We start from the raw sequence: 6243 nt of genomic DNA, 5'->3' as shown, positions 1-6243 counted from the left end.
GCCGAACATACAAGTCGCATTTTTTGCTGGCTTTCGCGGGATGGGCCCGTTGCGGGCTTCGCATGTATCTTGTATTTGACAAACATTTTGGAAACGTTGTGTTGTGTCAATAAGCAGAAATAAAACGCATAGAAATCAGAAATGGACTTTGTCTACGTTTATGTATGTGTTATGGTACAGGGCTAGTGGGAATTAACAAAATTATATAGTCGGGCTAGTAAGAAACTTTACTTTTTATATATGTGTATAAGAATTTGGGCTATTACTTTAAAATCTGAATTTCGCACACTGTAAACATTAAAAAGCTATTTTTTAACAGAAATGCAGCTCTCACAATTTGAAGCCCCAGGTATTCAACTAAAGGAGGCTAGGCCAGACATCATGTCCACTATCCCCTGGCTTGTTACAGACATTCCTGGAAGAGGTGGACCACCCCCTGTCTGAGTCAGCTTTTTTTTCATCGGTGAACTCACGTTTGGCTTTTCCACCTTTAGTAAACATTTATTTATATAAATTGTCATATTTCGTAATTTCATTATTTAATATGCATGTTATGTTTATTTATATCAGTTATTCAAGGGATACTGCAGCAACAGGACACATTTAAATTATCTTGCATCTATTTTAACAAATATTAAATTAATAATTTCATTATATTCTGTACAACATGACCATTTGTTGACTGTATACAGTTCATTATGAATTATTCTAATAAATATATTGTTTTTTAATATGTTTTTTGGTGTTTTACAATTTTATCCACACACATTTAATTAATCCATAAATATTAGAATAATCAAAAAAATATATCCATTAATGCATCGATAATCGTAAATAGAAATATTAAAAATAGTAAAAGTTTTTGTCAAAACAATCAGTGGTGGAAAGGAAGAGGATAAATATTGCTTCAAGAGGTTCCTGATTCGAGCAACAGATAGGGCGCAGTGTTTCAGTTGTCCGTTTTCCTTGTTATCATAAATATTTGAAAATATTAAAAATATTAAATAGTTGTTAGTTAATCCATTTAATGACATTAGTTAATCATCTGTTAACAAGTCCCTTTAAGTTGCATTTTTGATTAGTATTTTAAGTAGGTTGATTGGATAATGAACAATGTTGTTAAATTTCATATTGACTAACAATACTAGTTGCATATGTAGTTACATTTCATACCATGTTCGTCCACCTCTATTTAATTTGATCAATCGTTCGCGGCACATTGCCCACCGCATTAACACGGTTCTTTATCTCCGCTCACACTTTATCCTGAATTGCCTTGGTGTTAGGATTACTTCCACCGCTGGCATGTTTAGCGGTGAGTCGCTTGAAATGAGTTTCCATGCACGCTTGCAAGACTTCATTCTCTCGATAAAAAAACTGCCTCGACCGCTTAATTTTACCGATACTTTCGCTACAGTCAGTGTCAGCCATTTTGTTTGTTTACGAAATCGCCGTCTGACACATCGCGCAGAAAATACGTCATTAGAAAATGCATAATGGGATTGTTTTCGGTAACTTAAACCAGCGGTTAAAGTCCACATTTTTCGGTTTTTATCATTGTGTTTATACAATCAACTTACCTTGACGGTTACTAAACCTGAATAACTGCTAGCTTACCAAGGTTTAAAAGTTACCGAGCGGTAACTTTAACCAGCGTTTATACAATCGGGTGCAGATTGGTCGAATGGTATCAATAAATGATAATCTTAGAGCAAACCTCTGCCGCCAGTAGGGTTATAATGTCTCAAGATACGCTGTTGAGATTGCTGTCTAGTTAATAATACGTGTAACCGTGTATGTTTCAATAATAGAGGTGTCTTTCTCGAAACATATTACAACATCTTTTAAATGAACATGAAAAAGTAAATTGACACAAATATTTGTTACAATTTACTGAATAACGTACAAAAATTGCGCATAAACATAAACTTCTTCTCTCGAAATGGCAACTGCTTGTTTTGGAGTTCCTTAAATGCATACCTAATTGAACACCATGTTTATGCTACCGGATATTCAAGCAAGAGGTTATATCGTGTATGTGATTCAAAGAGACGACCGTTTATCATGATGAGTATCTTCGTTATTCCGTCCGTACGCGATGTTTATTAACCAGCTGATAAAAAGTATCTACTTCGACGATAGGCAACTATGTCACGCCCTAGCCAATTGGCAGTTACATTATGACATATATAGTATCTACTTCGCAGATTGGCAACTATTTCACGCCCTAGCCAATTGGAAATTATATAATGACATATATTCGTACAAGCGGTGACTCTGAAGTTGAATTAAATAATGACATCTTTAACGGAATGCATATTGTGTTTCTTGTTACGAAGATTGTTATGCACGATTGAAATGGTCCATAATAAAATCCTATGTCAGTTGTCCCAACGGTACATACAATCTATAAATAAACGTTTATTGGTAGATCTTTGAGTAGTATTAAGACTTGTCTTTTAACTTTTTCTGGACGCTTTACCTTTGTTTCAAAACATTGCATTTTATGAACGTCTTATTATTATTGTTAATGTAACCATTGATTTTTTTTGCTTTTTTTTCTTACAGCCTGTTCCTTTTGGATTGGGAAAATTAGCGCGATAAACCATGAAATTGGGAAAAATAGCGCGATAAACCATGAAATTGGGAAACATTATAAATATGATTATAAGAACAGAATTAAAATTATTAAAGTATGTTTGACAGCATTTTTATATTATAAAGTACTAATTTAATGTGTTCTTACAATGACGACAATGTTAAGTTAATATCCTTCCACATTCATATTGAACTTGAAATAATCAATATAGATTCTTAAATATACCATTTAATCATAACCTCTTTAACAGTAAGAATTTAATTCAGTATTCTTTTAAATTAAATATCATATGGTGAAAACATTAACACATATTTATAAAAAAAAAACGCTTTAGTGGTCTTGCTATGTTAATGATGTATTATATGGAGTTAAAACAATTTATTTCATTTCTTTACCTTTCAACATCTTGCACTTCAATGCTATTTCAGTAAACTGTAAAGCGTGACAAACATAATAAAGCAGAATATGCATATGAATCTGATTTTACACAGATCCACTAACATATAAATCATATCATGTTTGTCTCTTTCCATTTTCGAACAATACTCATCTTAAATGCATTAACTTTGTGTGTAACGGTAGACTAACTCCAATTTCCCAACACTGATTTCCGTGATGCACATTAACTGTGAAGATTTGTAATAAATATTTGTTGTTTTTATCTCAAACGTTATATTTTGCGTTAATTGACACACGCATTAAATTATTCCGTAATAACCATATGATATCCGTTGTTAATTTGAATGTTATTTATCATTTTCGCCGCGCATCGCGAATTTCTCGTCTGCTTGCCGCCATCTTGGGTGTGTGTAAAAACAGGCGTTTACAATCGGGATACATCGACTATCGTCGGTATCCTCCGCAATATAGAGAGAGATGTGGATAGCAACGTAAAATCGTATTCGGCTAAATTCGCGAAAAATACGTAAGTCAGTTGTTGTTCGGCGACGACTCAGCAACTCGATTGGCACTCGTTTGAAATTATTGCTAAATTACATGTAATCTTATTGGCTTTATTGGGAAAATTTTGTCTTTTTTTGGGAAATTTTAATCAAATTTTTGGGAAAAAACGTCATTTTTTGCAATTGGGAACTGGCAAAAAAATCACTGGTAACAGAATTAAGCCCAGATGTTGTTCAAATTAAATTATTATCTAAGCTACTCTGGGCACACTCACCCTGTTGGTGCCATAATAAGATTCACCAACAGTGTTGTATGGCACCTTTAACATTTTGTCTTTTGTAAGAAAACACAACAGACACAACGTTTGTGTGACTTATGTAAGAATCAGGTCTAAGATGTCAATATTATGCACGCACGTACTAAAAGATACATACACGTTTCCAAGAACCCTTTTTACTTAAATGGCACTGTATTTTTTTACAAATAAAAAACTCTTGTACTCAAATGATAATGTAAAATCTTATAAGACAAAACATATTATTATCTTAAATTGCATTAAATTTTATGGAACCGAAAAAGGAACGAGTAATGGTGCTTTTGGGCATGTACACATGTGTCAAAAAGTTCATAGTTGAAGAATATCATTTTCTTTAATTGTATCATAAAAACTTAATTTATTTGTATTGCGTGTTGTGTACTTTTACGTTTCATTTTTGACCTCTTAATGCTGGCGGTGCAACTGTGACGTCTTTATTTAAATAAAGTAAAATACTCTCGGTTAAATTAAAATTATTTTATTCGTATTTCTAATTAAGCACGGAACATTTACGAACTCTAGTTCAATTTGTCACGTCGTTCATGTTGCTCTGCATATCACACCAATAATTAATATCATTTATCCTGCCTTAGTTGCAAACATTGACCAAATAAAGCAGGGTCGGATAAACTAGTTGATATCCGGCAGTACATCACGTGACCGTGATCTAACCGTAAGTATGTATTCATACGCGCCGATTAACATGTTCTAATATTTGACCTTTGAAATTTATTGGGACGCATCATGAAAGTTATCGTAATATTATATATCATCATTTTTATCTTCTTAAAAATATTACCGAACCAGACTTCCGTATTTATCATGTTCATTTACTTGATTACGCAATTTATGACGTATCTAGTGTGACGTCATTTCTCTGACAAAACATACTATCTAGTTTCTCTCAGGATTTTAGGGACAACAATTTTGACGTGGTGGTTTTAACAGTATTTTTTAATATTTTAAAGCATCGAACGAATCATAAACGATTTTCGGAGTGTGTGTTTGTCATTCATAAGTGTTAACTTCGATAGGGATAAAATAATTCGCTACGACAGGATTACGGTTTCGTTATTCGGATTTTGGGTCAGAATGGTTAGCATTCGATACAAACGCTATCAAAAAAGAGTGTGGTTTAAAATACATTCCGATAATAGAGATGGAAAAACAGAAAATGGATTCCGACAAAGGGATGGAAGAACAGACAATGAATGTGTATATCGTTGTACATTTATTGTTATAAGCAATGGATTAAAGTTGTCATTAAGGTAATTAAAATTTAGTTTTTGTTTTGCTGATGCATTTTGATTTCATTTTTTTACCAAGAAAAATATCACATTCTCGATTCGTTTTTTATTTCTTCTTTTAATAGTTTCGATAGGAAAGTATTAAAAGGAACAGTTTAATGTGGAACTATTTTTAGCGTTACACAATCGGTAGTTATTCGGTCGTCAGGAATGTAGGAGGCCCGACAAGAATTATTATATTGTTATGTAAATTAATCATTTGTCTTTGATAAAATGTGTCAACGGCATAAAGCAGGATAAATCGAATACATGGTTGGTGCCGAGATGGAGAAAGGTTATCCGGTGAGGCTTAGAAAAAGAAAATAGGGCGAGCTTATACACATATCAGTAGACAACTCAAAGAAACAAAGCGCTGTGCGATTATCTATTACCATTAGCATAATCACGAACACATCTGTGTGTGTGTTTAAATTAATTGTATTAAATGTTTTCTTTATTTTTATACTTAACATAGTTGAAAAATAATCCAAAGGAATTAAATCATAAATGATTTTAAACAAGTTTGATTTACAGGTTAAAATAAAACACAAACATATATCAATCGTTGTCTACAAGATGAAAATTGCTCATTCAGCAAGAACCTTACGAAAGAAACACGTGTGCGAATACAGCAAAACATACAAGACTTTCAAACCAGGTCAATGATCAACTTAATCAAATTCTGAATCTAGTACAACCAACAATATCAAAGAAAGAACGTTCTTCTTTTGGTCAAAGTTCTAGAACACTATAAACCGGAGATGTTGGACACGACCTGATTTATTCACAATCAATCGAAACCTCAATCTCTTCCCATAAACATTGGAACAATATTTAAAAAGCGCCCTTGGCTACCTGTGTTAAAGTCAATTTTTGTTAAGTTATAATCTTATTTTTATTTGAAACAATTAAAATAATATTTAATTCTTAAACCGTACACATTTGTTTCCACTTGTTTTATTTAAATAACAACATCAATTTATCGTTACTATAGTAAATACATTGACTCAGTTTAAATGCAATTGTTATAATAAAATCTTGTTAATTTTACAAGATTGTTTGATATGTAGATAGTTATGTTTAATGTGTTATTATAACGATTGTTAATGTATATGTATAAAATATTAAAAAAGATCATA

The sequence above is a fragment of the Dreissena polymorpha genome, chromosome 8 (genome assembly GCF_020536995.1).
Source record: "Dreissena polymorpha isolate Duluth1 chromosome 8, UMN_Dpol_1.0, whole genome shotgun sequence".
Lineage (NCBI taxonomy): Eukaryota > Metazoa > Mollusca > Bivalvia > Myida > Dreissenidae > Dreissena > Dreissena polymorpha.
This window is presented reverse-complemented; position numbering follows the sequence as displayed.